Below are 13,842 nucleotides of genomic sequence, written 5' to 3'. Positions count from 1 at the left end.
TTAGGCATTCAGATTCACAAAAGACTTATGGAAGAAAGAGTTTAAAAGGATGTTCCAAAGGCCATGTCTGACTTTTCATTGTTGCCTAGGCACCCTTGGCTTGGTTGCCTGTGCCACTAGGTCCCACCCTTCTATCTTATTATCTCTGGCAGAATTTTTGAAGGAAGAGGTGCAGGCCATTTGCTGGTCCCATCTTGTCGGGCAGGGCTGGTAGGACCTTCTAAAACCCTTCTGCTCAATTTTGCAAAATTTGCTGCTCTGTATTACACACTTTTTTTATCCTTGTTTGGATGCCCCGAGTTAAATGAAACTTCTGGTTTGGAAATTACGAATTTAAGGGAATCGCACATTTTTAAAAAAAATGTTCATTCAATCCACAAATGATTTAGCCTTGCAGACGCTCAGTCATCTCTAGATGGTACCTATGGTTATGCTTGGTTGGGATTTAATGGTATATATGGGTGAATCAGTGAATGTTGCTCAAAATTCTAATCTATGGCAGGCAAATCTTGTAGTTAAATTCTGGCCATTTTAGCACAGATAGACAAACTACCATAAAAACAGGACTGGAAAGCCTGGCACTGTGATGGTACACATGCACCAATATAAATTAAAAAAAATACAGTGCAGCAAAGAAAAGGTCTTTTCATGCAGCTTTGGGTGAAATGTTGAGCACACAAAAATTCTTTAAAGCCCAACTCCAGGAAATCTGAAAATTCTCCCTTGCAGTGGGGCTGTGCCTGCACTGCAAAGTTTAACTGCTCATTTATGTCTATGGAAGAGTAAAGGCCATTTTACTGACACAATCCTCCATTCTCTTGGAGGATGTCACTCTCCTACACTCTGCAGGTGGACGTCCCTTGGTGTCTTCATGTCCAATGCAGGGTTGAGACTTGCAGCATTGAGGAAAAGATACTACGGGGACTGCTCTCACAATGCAGAGGAGTGGAGGATCCAGTAAGTCAGTCGACCTATTTTTCCATGCCTCATAGACCTAAATGATAAGCAACACATGCAGTGCAGGTGCAGCCTCACTGTAAGGGAAAATTTTAGGTTTTCTGCAGTTTGAGGGATTCCTTATACAGTAGCTCTAAATGGTGTAAATCAGGGCTGGGCAACTGTGGCCCTCCAGGTGTTGTAGAACTACAAGTCCAATGAGGCATTACAAAGTTGACAGTTACAAGCATGACTCCCAAAGGCAGAGGCATGATGGGACTTGTAGTTCACCAACAGCTGGAGGGCCACAGTTGCCCACCCCTGGTGTAAATGAATAGTTTGATTTTTAAATCAGCAAGGTTCACCCAACCCGAACCTCATCTGTTAAACATAAATAAATGAGAAAATGCAATACAAAATATATATGATCACTATGAATTAGAATAGTTCATTAATTCAATGCTTCATAGATGAGTTGGTGATAAAGGGTGACAGTCTATATCTGACGAAAGACAGTAGTTGTGACACTGGTGGTAAGTGTGAGAGTGGGTTGTGCTAACCAGATAGCGCTATATTAAGCGCATATGAGTGGTGAAATCATCTGGATATGGACATCTGGACCCAGGTTTTCTGACGAGCAGCGACAGGAATCACAGCATGTCAGCCAGGCTTCTGAATGACCGAATTCTGATCAAAGACCACCAGAGGGAGCCAGCAACCAGGATGTCATCAAACCTTCTTAAACAAGGTATCCAAAAACGTGTAGTAGGCTCAAAAAACCACCAGAGGGAGACTGCGCCTTGAAATGCGTCCGACGGTTCCCTTAGAAAGGACAGGCTCAAAGGAAATGAGCCCAAGCACAAAGGGTATCTTAGTGCAACACTGTTTTATTAGGTGCAAAGTAATGACAAGAAGAAAACTAACATATTAAGGTGCAAGTGGCCTAATGGCCAAAAATGAAGTCCACCTGGTACAAAGGTCACTGAGGGTCTGCTGGAAGATACCAGCTGCTGGATTCTGCCAACCATGGACTTTACCATGTATCTGGGATGTGCAAATTATATCGCCCAATGCCGGGACATGCCGTGCCGTGCAGATGGTTTTCTTTTACTGTTAGCCCTGCGGGTAAGCAGCAGGGTTTACTTTTTTTTTTGCCCAGGCGATTCCCATTTTAAGCAAAAGTAATTGAGTCACTTCTGCAAGCGGCAGAAAGAACCTCCCCCCAAAGTCCTATTGCGGGTCCTTGTATGATGTCCACGCTGAGCCGCTCAGGGAGAGTTCCATAGTGCAGGCTGGATGGAGGAGATCAGAGCCGCAGGCTGGCTCCGGGTCCATGTCTGCCTACTAAAGTAGAGACAGAGGAAGAGAGCCAGCATGAGGAGGGGAGAGATAGCGCCGTTCGCCTGACACACGTCCACCTACTAGACCGACTCCTGGACCGGCCCTCACATCCGTCAGTGGTTAGTGACCCCTATCTAGCACCAGAGACCCCCCCCCGTAGTGACCCCTAATATTACATCTACTAGGGACAATGATCACTGACCCTCAAAAACCTATAAAGGGGGACTCTCACCACCCTGTTATGCTGCAGAGGACGATGACAACTACCTGAAACCTATGATTTTTTTACATATAGCCGTTACTTCTTTTTTTTTTTTTTTGCAACAGTTATTTCCTTCTAAGCAGAAGTGATTTGAGTGATTCCAGTGGTGGAAGGCACCCCCATCCCCCCTGTGCCTTTCCTAGGCTCTCCTATCCAATTGCGGAGCCCAAGAGTGCTGCAATTGGTGACAACGGCAGCACTACACAAAGACAGAGGAACCAATGTTGTTCCTCCATGTTACCCTGGAAACCAGAAGGTTATTTGTTTACATGACTGTTAGCAGCCAATCAGATCAATCTTCAATCTGTGTCTGATCAGCTGCATTGAAACTGAGGAGAGATCTGGGGTCTAATAGACCCCTCATCTCTCAATAAAGAGGACCTGTCATGGCCCATGGTATAGCTTGATACAAAAAAAGAAATAAAGAGACAGTGTAAAAAAAAAAAAGTTTTAAGTAAATTAATTAAAATTAAAAAATTAAATTAGAGCACCCCTATTCCCCCATGCTTACGCACAAATGCAAACGCATATGGCATGGGCAGTTCTGCTGCCCCTTCCTTTGCAAATTTGTTTGTTGGGTATATGAAGGTGCACAACATTGATCTCATACCTTTGTTCATTGATCATGTCAAATGCTGGCTAAGATATATTGATGATATCTTCCTTATTTGGAAAGGGGAAAGGGGAGTTTGTTGATCAGCTTAACGGCATCTTTCCTGGTGTCATTTTGAAACCCGAGATATCCCCCAACAGCAATATATATCTTGATGTGAGGATCACTAACAACCAGGGTATACTCCAGACATCTGTGTTCTCAAAACCAACAGACAGGAACACCCTACTACATTACCAAAGCGCGCATCCCAAGCATCTCCGTGATAGCCTGCCTATTTCACAGTTAAAGAGGGTGTTACGCATTTGTTACTGTATGAGTGACAGGATAGAACAACTTGAGGCCATGTATAGAAAATTTGTGGAAAGAGGTTATCCTACTTGAGTCCTTGACCAGGCATTAGTCAGAGCTACGGCAGATTTTGAAGGCGGCCAACAGGCCGCTCTTTATACACAGCTTCAATCAGGCATCTGAACATATTAAACAAGTGGTCATGCGTAACATGAACATCCTTAGAACTGATGACACTCTATCACCTGACTTAAAGAATCCATCATTAATGGCACATAAGCGAGGTAGATCCCTACGTGACTTATTAGTTCAAGCGGACCCTAGGAGCAAATACGGTAAGGCAGTATTCAAGTTCTCAGAAAGACAGGGTTGCTACAAGTGTTACAATTGTAATGTATGCAACTCATTGATCTGTGGGGAACATTTCACACATCCCAACAGTGGGAAACGTTACCAGATACAGGGTTACCTGAACTGTAACACTGATTACTGCGTTTATATTCTGAAATGCCCATACTCACTAGTTTATTTGGGCAAAACAAAAGGTCCCTTTAACCAGAGATTTCAGAAACACAGGAGTGACATTAGGATAGCTCTAGTCAGGAGTATCAAAGGTGAACCCATTGATTTGAGCAAACCCGTAGCACTCCATTTTATTTCGGCACGACACCAGGTACATGAATTGAGGGGCATAACCATCGAACACGTCAGTCAATTGGTGAAAGGAGGAGATCGTGACAACTTCCTCCTCCGTCGTCAAGCTTATTGGATCCATAACCTCGACACAACACAACCGAGGGGACTTAATATTAACACATCATATTTGTGCTTTTTGGATCGCAGATGAACTTTGGTTAGGATGATTCCTCATGATTGAAGTGTATATAGTTTTGTAGATAACTTTTGGTTTCGATTTTTCACATTTGCACTATTCACATTGGTCTCTCTCTTTCTCTCTGCAAGCAGGTGAGCTGTGCCACCCCTACACATTCCTTTTTTTTTCCCCGTTTCAAGCTTCTTTTCCGTTTTTATCACTCCATTTTCTTCCACTTCTCCCCAGCTCCATTCATGGACTGATTATCATCATTCTCAGGGCCGGTTTGCACTATGGAGATGTAGTCGAGATGCGTTCTGGATGCATTTTTGCCTGTGCATTTTGGCATGGTTTTTGACACATCTGGTGCGTTTTTGATGCATTTTTTATGCATTCCAAAGAGTTTTTTATGCATTCTAATCCGTTTTTTCCCTCTCTTTTTTCAATTTAAATGGGGACATGTATGTTACGGTGCATTTTTGGTGCGCTCTGGTGCATTTTGATGCATTTTGCCGCATTCCAGTGCAGTTCTGTACGGAGGAGATGTGGCGTGTTCTGCTTTTTATCTGCAGCTGGAACGCACTGGAACTACGAGCACTGATGTGACCTATGACATTGACAACCATGTATACTACTTTATCTTTGGAGTAACTGAAACGCATGTGGTGTGAACTGGCCCTCAATATGCTTACTTTCTGTTCTTTTTTCTTCACAGCTCATCTCTGCAACCCCGCCCGCCTATTGGCTTGTGTGGCATCGGCGGCATGTGTTTCTATGATACCGGCGACCTGCCTCCGCCTTGTCCTTCCCGGCGCCAACCTCATGGGTTTCCATGATAATGGCGGCCGGTGCAGGAATGTCTTTGCGCGCATGCGTGAGTAGTAAACTCTCATGGTGCATGCAGGTGACAAGCGTCGCCATGAAACTGTCGGCCGCTGCACTAATAGGACCACTGTAGGTGTGTCCCCATTGCAGCTCACTTGGCAATTGGAGACACCCCCCCCCTTCCACATCTCTAGGCAACAGTCTTTATCTTGTGTCAGGGACATATATGCTGCTGGTCGTTGTTTCCAGAATCCAGCGCTGCTTTCAGCTGACACTTTATTACAATCCGGGGAGTACCATGATACACATGTGACCACAATGTTTATATCCCCGAGAATGCAGTTTATGCACATCTGATTATTGTTTTATTTATTTTCTCAGTTTGTAATGTTTCTGTTTACATTGATTTGAATGCATTTTTGGAGGAAACATGACATCATGGGGCGGGGCCAAGCTCATTTCACTTCACTGTGATTGGTGGATGGTTTTCTTAAATACTTCTCCAGTTTCTGTCACAATTTGTCAGATGCCTGTTGAAGGGATCCTGCGAGACTCCAAAATGTTGCCTTGCTGTAACTATGTGATTGTTCATTAAAACTTTTGGACCCATATTGGTGATCCTCGGTGTGCTGGTGAAATTTTCCTTCGCGGATTCTGTTCGGTTCCAGCTGATGGTCACTGCAGCACCCACTTATACACACAGCCATTTTTAACGCAGGAACATGGGCGTTTGGATTGTACACTTGCGCATATGTAATTCCCACACACAAATGTAAACAGTGATCACACCATACTTGTGAGGTATTGTCGCAAACGTCAGAGAAAAAAAACAATAATTCTAGTGCAAGACCTCCTGTGTAACTCTAAACTGGTAACCTGTAAAAAGGCCATTACCGTGAGACATAAAAACTATGGTGGTTAAAGGAGTGGACTCCGGAGCTTGATTTGGCTGCTCCGCATTCGCTTGTACTGAGCACCCAAGTACTTCCGTGTGTGAGGACAACCTGAAAGTTTTTTCTTTTTGTTTTTTTTTTAATTTCTCATTGGGGCCGGCACCTCATTTACTCCCTCAGCAGACACACTTCTGCTGAGTGTAAAGAGAGTCTGCCACTCTCATTTCCTGAAGAGCACTCAATCGGTGCTCGTCACACTGCAAGGTCTCTCCTCTCCCTGCTAGTAAGGAGAAGGTAAACAGCGCAATTTTTAAAACGTGAAAAGTCACCAAAAAGCTTTCATTTTTAAAATCACGAGACATTTCTAAAAGCACCTCTGCCTAATAAAAAACATCAACCCTTCTTGCTATCAATAAATACATTATTTAAATATGGTTTTCATTAAATTGGGACCCCGATTTGGTCCCTTGGACAAGTTTTTTTTTTTTTAAATTTCCACACCCCTGATATATGGACTCTACCTGTGCAGGTATACCGGGGCAGCTCACACGCCTGAGATAGGGACTAGGAATGTTCGGGAAGAACTGTGTTGCACCTTGGACTTTGATGTTCGAGATTTTCAGTAAAGCTTTATGAAACTTTGTCCTGTGCCTGAAGTTACTAAAGGAGCGTAATGCAAGTAACTGGCGCACATAGTCTACAGCTGTGGGTCAGTAGGTACATTAGCATGGGGGTGACAAAAGCAAACAGTCAGCTAAGCAGCCTATCGTTAACCGTGTGATAGGCGGGACAACCTCTTGCACCGAGGGAGATGTTGTCAGCACTCTCTCCATGAGCGGTCCATCTCCCATAGCAACGAGAAAAGATCAGCACCACAGAGGTCCTCAGCCTGTGCATAGGCATGGAAGCAGAGGAGTTAAATGAGTGCACGCATGGAGTCCACACTAGATGCACTGCAGGACCCCATTCCGTTACTGGGAGTGAGGTAGTGGAGATGCACTGGACAGGTGTAGAGGATGTAGGCTCAACATGTCCCTCCTAAATGCAACAGAGACAGTACGGTGTACATTGACATGGGGTTTGAGACAGTTAACTGGAAGACAGTTTATTGATCAAGCGTACATGGTGCACAGCGCAAGTAAAGTTATCCCATGTGTAAAGTGAGTGACCCTGTTTGAGGTGCCTAGCGTAGCCCTGAAGAACCCACTCTGAGGTAGGCCTCCTATGTGATCCACGCTTGGCGCCCAACGAGGAGGGGAACATGGGGAGAGCTCAAAGGCTTAACCTTACTACATGGTCATAATGTTATGTCTAATTAAGTGCCATGTATATAATTAAAGGAAACTTTCAAAGTTTCCTTACTCTTGTGCCCCCACCCCAATGAGCAGAACTAGCCCTTCATCCCTGTCTCCTGACTCCATAGAATTCTCTGTGACAACACTATAAATGCATGAACATCAGTATGAGGAAGATGGCAAAAAGGATGTAAACACTACCAGGGGCTGTGGTGGCAGAATCTCAGTAAGCATGTTGCACAAGAATGGGCTATGTTTTCTGGGGGAAAACTTTGATTGAAAGTTTCCTTACCTCACACCAACACTTCCTGTAATCCTAACGTTAATCCTCATACTAATCTACCCTGTAACCCCAACACAAATTCTATTTTAAGCAAATAATTCCTAATTTGAGCAATCTTTCTTACTTCGTTTTGAGCAATCTTTCGCCTCTTCTGTACTGGGGTCCATTAAAATGAAGGTCAACTTTTCTTATGCCAAAAGACACAGCACTGAAGTCCTAGCACCCAACCTCCTATTTTGCATTTAATATCTTTAAGTGATTACAATTTTGCATGGCTGTGAAACCCTTACCTATATGAATGGAACCCTGAGGCATCAAACAGCCTTGATACAACAGGTATATCAAGATAAATTGTGCTATTATGCTTATGTGAGTGGACCTTGCTGTCGGCTGGATTGATATAACTGGGAACTTTTCTAACTAATTCTGTGAACTTTCTTTTCCTTAGATGTTGCTAGTAGGAGACTTTTCTTCCTACTTCATAATTTTTGATATAATTACCTGCAATATTCTTTACAACATGTATTATCCAATCATAGTATACTTAATGCTTCAGGGTTTTTTATTGCAAAGTATTCAAGATAGTTATAGTTTTATATAGTCTCTCTCTATAATCCTTGCCTTTGGAAACCGAGACTGCATTCTATTTGAGTGCACAGTATTTCTCCACAGTGACACTTCCAATGTTTTTGACTGCTATAGACTCAATTCACATAGAGTAGCTAGAACACCGGGGTAAAAAGTTTTTATTTAAAAACATAAATGGCAGTTATTTTCTGCTAGTAAGATATGAAAATAACAGCCACATGACTAAAATAAAGATCCTTATTCTGAAAAGCTTGGTGAATTGGGCTAAATGGATAGCACTTCCGCCTGGCAGCACTAGGGTCATTGGTTCGATTCCCAGCCATGGCACCACCTGCCTGGAGTTTGCATGTTCTCCCTGTGCCTGCGTGGGTTTCCTCTGGGTACTCTGGTTTCCTCCCACACTCCAAAGACATGCTGGTAGGTTAATTGGATCCCGTCTAAATTAGCACTAGTATGTGTATGTATGAATGTAAGTTAGGGACCTTAGATTGTACACCCCTTGAGGGTTAGGAACTGATGTGAATGTATAATATATATATGTAAAGCGCTGCGTAAATTGACAGCGCTATATAAGTACCTGAAATAAATAAATAAATAAATAATTGGGGATTTAGGGATTGTGCACACCATGGTGCAGAGACATCAGTTTTTCTGCATGCATTTTGCAAGGGAGGCACAACAAGATCAATTGTTCTCTATGTAAACTGTTCACACCACAAAACTGGTATCACATGCAGATTTTATTCTGCTTAGGAATCTGCAACCTGTATAAAACTCATTAAGATGCGCATTAAAACTGGTGTCTCTGCAATCTGCGCGTCAGTTTTCATCGGTTTTTCTGCACATATGGTATGAATGAGGTCTAAAGCTGAACTAGACCTTCCTATCCTTTACAGCCAAGGAAGCTATTATTTTAGCCTCTATTTGATTTACAGATGCCATGTTGCTGCCCATGTGTTCAGTTATGACACCAGACAGTTTTGGTTGCAAGTACAAGCAAATGTGACACTTGTTTACAGCATGCCTTCAAAGTAACAGTTTTGAGAAGCAATTAAATCAAAGGCTTTAGTTCCACTTTTAGTTGACCAGACACTCTTCCATCATAATACAGTGATCAGCAGCTGCAACTGCAGATCAACAAAGGTTTTCTAATATTTCCATTTGGCAGAAGTCAATATAACATATAACAATATAATGTATGTTTTTTTTCTCACGGATGTTAGTGTGGGTCCTCGGGCCTGCCCTGAAGTCTAGGGGTAGGATGTGTGGCCTTTTGGTTCCTTACTCCCCTGTTCCTGGGGGAGTCTCTCTTCAGGAGAGCCCCTGACCTAGTACTTGGTGGTCGGCTTTGGCTAGACACAAGGAAAGGGGTCCGCCAGGCCTTTTGGCCAGGTGGACCATGTGGAAACCTCAGTCCCTGTAAGGAGCCTAGCGCCCCAGGGGATCAGAGTAGAGGTCCTACCCCTTCGGGGGTTGGACTAAAGCACACCCCTAAGTGCACTTTTTTGTGTTTGGGTTTTGCACTTGCATGTTTTTTGTTCACTTACAGGTTTTTAATTTTTTTGCACCTCTGCGGACTAAAAAATTAGAAGTCAATATAACAACTGTGTAACAGCTACACATGGATTGAAATTTCAGTTTAACTCAGTTTAAATCCGAAGCTCAGACCACGTTATGGCCTGCTGTACATGCTGCAGTGATGTGATGTCACCTGGGCCCGGTCATTCCAGCGGCCAAAAATACGAAACCCAGAAGGAAGACCAGGTGAAGATGGAAGCTGCTAGGGACCAGGGAGACCTGTGACAGCCTAAATCTGTTGCTCATTGGAAAGTCTTACACTTTTTTAATTATTTAAATATTTTATTATTGTTTTTCAAATCACCATTTTAAATATACAAAAGCTAATAAAACAGACAGAATACATTACACATATCTGTTGTAACATTCCTGTTAGGTGCCGCCTGGCAGAGTCTCTAGCAGCCCACTGCACGGATTTCCTCAGGGCGCGGGGTCTAAGTCCCAGCCTGCTGTTCACTAGGGCCCCTGATGGTGGAGATGGACTTGGTGCAGACTGAAACCAGGTCACAACCCCCGAGTGCGTCCGGCGGTGGTAGAGAGTACTGGCAGGGGAGTGCAGGGATGGAATCTGATTGAAAGAGGCAGACAGACCTACTGGTATGATCCGAGTGGGATGGATGGTCAGGTGAGGTATGCATGGTCAGACAGGCCGGGTCGGTATCGTGCGAGCAGCGAGGTACAGAAGGAGCGAGCAGAGGATGGTCAGGTCACAAGCCAGGTTCGACAGGATGCGGGCAGCGCAGTACCAGGGGTCAAGCAAAAGAGTAGTCAGGCAAGCCAGGGGTTAATCAGGAGGATAGCAGGATCAGGAACAAGCAGAGGTCGGCAACGGATACACAGGAACACAGGATCAGGAACAAGGTAATAAGACCAAACGGCAATCTGACATACCTGATTCCACATTTAAATAGTCCGCCTCGCGCTGTCATTGGTGCCCTTCGAGTGTCTGCGATCGCGAATGCGCATGCGCGAACATCGCCGCCGCCGTGCGTGCCCAGGTCATATCGCTCACCTGGTGGTAAGTGCTGGTGTTCTGCGCATGCGCTGCCCGACGCGATGCCGCAGAACACCCGCGTCCTGACAATTCCCCACAAATAACCTTAACCTTGGTGATTTTTTACCCTTCCCCTTTCCTATTTTCGCCCCCACCACCCTTTGATTATACACTTTAACTTTGTTCTAAATATCCTGTTCCTTGAATAATACTGATGTTATACTATACTATATTTATCCCCTATCACTTATTTTCCCTATTTCACATATTCTAGGTATACATCTGACTTTTTAAATTTTACCCACTTTTCCCATCTTGTACGGAAGACCTCCATTTTATCTTCCTCCATATGGCAAAGTTCCTCCATTCTATATATCTTTTCCACTCTTTCTACCCAATCCTTTATTTTTGGTGCCTGTTGTTTCCTCCAAAACTTGGGTATCAGTCCCTTCACTGCATTCAGATAATACAATAATCCAGTTTTTTTATATTTTTTATCCGAGAACTCAGTACCAAAAAGAAGGCAAGTCTCGGGGTCCTTAGGAATATTTACCTCTGTTATTTCCTGAATTGTGCTCACTATGACCTCCCAGTATTTTTGAATTTTGTGACACTCCCACCATAAGTGTAACATTGTACCTCTCTTTCCACATCCCCGCCAACATAAAGGTGAGTTGATTCCACTTATTCTGTGTGCTACATTCGGTGTAATATACCTTCTTACTAAACACTTGTGATTCATTTCCACTTCCTTCATATTTACATTCCTATGAATTAAACTAAATATTTTCTTTTGTTTTCTCTCATTAATTATTACTTCTAAATCCCTTTCCCATTTCTCTATAAATAATGGCCTTATAGCCGTGGTTAATCCTGTGAGAATTTTATATATTTTAGTAGTCTCGTGCTTCCCATCTCCTCGTGTATCTAATAAGTGCTCAAAGGGGTTCCAATCTTCTTTTTTTCTTAATGGCATTGGGAGACTCTGTACAAAATGTTTTAGTTGACAATAACGCCATTCATCCATTCTCGTAAATATATCCCTCTTACTTTCCAGTTCGCTAAGTGGACATATTTCTTCTCCCGCCATTATATCTTTTAATTAAACATCTTTCTTCTTTATCCACTTCTCTGTAATACTCTCTTTACCTGGAAGAAAAAACTCTGTGGATCCTAAGGGCATTAACAATGAATTAAATTCCCACCCCCTTTGTTTGTGTAAAGTATCCCAAACTCTCAAAACATTAAGTGTAAACAAACTTGTGCTATCTTTTAATCCTCAAAATTGAGGAGGTAACCAGATGATTCTTTTTTTTTTTTTATTTAAATATTTATTAATTTTTCAGATAAAAAAGTTATACAAACATACTCATTAAAACCTTAACATATTATCAAAACATTTATCGTTTCATCCCTTTCTCCACCCGTCCTCTCCTCCCCCTACCTATATACCACCCATCCCCCCACCCCATCCAATCCCTAACCCCTTCTGCTCTGCATTTTCCTGTTCATTTTTGGAGATCGTAATCCCTATAAAAGAACAAAATATGTTTCCATATTATTCTATGTTAATCCCCCATAACCTCTAAGGCTAGCCTTGACTTTTTTAATTCCTCCCATTTGTTCCATCTTGTATGGTGACTCTCCATCTTATCTTCATTCAAATGATAAAGTTCCTCCAATTTACATATTTGATCCACCCTATCCACCCAGTCTTTTATTTTCGGCACCTCCTGTTTCCTCCAATACTTGGGTATCAGTCCCTTTGCTGCATTCAAATAGTACAATAAACCAGATTCTTTTTATTTTTTAACTGAAAGCTTAGTACTATGAAAAAGGCAAATCTCTGGGTCTACTAGAATATCAACCTCTGTAATTTTCGGAATCAAGCTTACTATTTTCCCCCAATACTCTTGTATTTTAGAACACTCCCACCATATGTGATACATTGTGCCTCTACCTCCACATCCATGCCAACATAAAGGTGAATTATCTCCACTCAATCTGTATGCCACACTCGGTGTGATATACCATCTTGCCAAACACTTTTAATTCATTTCTACCTCCTGCATATTTATATTTCCGTGGATTATTCTATACATTTTCCTCTGATTTCCGCACCTATTGTTACTCCTATTTATCTTTCCCATTTTTCTATATATGGAGGACTTATATCTGCATTTATTTCAGTGAGAATCTTATATATTTTAGAGGTTCCGTGTTTCGCATCTCCCCCTGTACCTAATAAGTGCTCAAAAGAATTTCAATTCTATCTTATTCTTAAAGGCTTTGGAAGCTTTCCTATAAAGTGTTTCAATTGAAAATAACGCCACGCATCCATTATCGTAAAAACTTCATTTTTTTTCCAATTCCTTAAGTGATCCTATTTCCTCCCCCACCATTATATCCCTTAATTGTGCATCTTCCTTCTTAATCCAGTTCCCTGTGATACCTTCTTTATCGGGGGGGGAAACTCTGTGGACTTTAAGGGCATTAACAATGAATTAAATTCCCATCCCATCTGTTTGTGTAAAACATCGCAAACTCTTAAAACATTAAATGTGAACAAACTTGTACTGACTGCTAATCCTCTGTATTGTGGAGGTAACCATATAATTCTACTTAATTTAGTATTACTTAGTATATTTTCTATTTTAACCCAGCTTTTCACCTCTGCATTATATGTCCAGTCAAAAATTCTAGCCATTATTCCTGAGTTATAATATCTTTTTAAATCTGGGACTCCCAATCCTCCTTTCTCTTTATTTCTACCTAAAATTTCCTGGCTTATTCTCAGTTTTTTATTTCTCCAAATAAATCTTGTTAACATTTTTTTAATTGATCTAAAGTATACGTCTGATAGTTTAATTGGTATCATTTGAAATTTATATAATATTTTTGGAACAATCACCATTTTTATCAAATTTTTACGACCTATCCATGACGGGGTTCCCCCTCCTAATTTCCTTAGTTGATCCCTGATCTCATTTAACAATGGGATATAATTTAATTTATACAAGTTCTTGGAGGATTCAGTTAATTTTATTCCTAGGTATTTCAATTTCTTTTCTCTCCAAAGGGAAATTCCTCCTGTAACCTATTTTTCTCTCGATTTGGAAGATTTATGTT

The sequence above is a fragment of the Staurois parvus genome, unplaced genomic scaffold (genome assembly GCF_062004578.1).
Source record: "Staurois parvus isolate SC_StPar_1 unplaced genomic scaffold, SC_StPar_1.0 ptg000056l, whole genome shotgun sequence".
In the NCBI taxonomy this organism is placed as follows: Eukaryota; Metazoa; Chordata; class Amphibia; order Anura; family Ranidae; genus Staurois; species Staurois parvus.
This window is presented reverse-complemented; position numbering follows the sequence as displayed.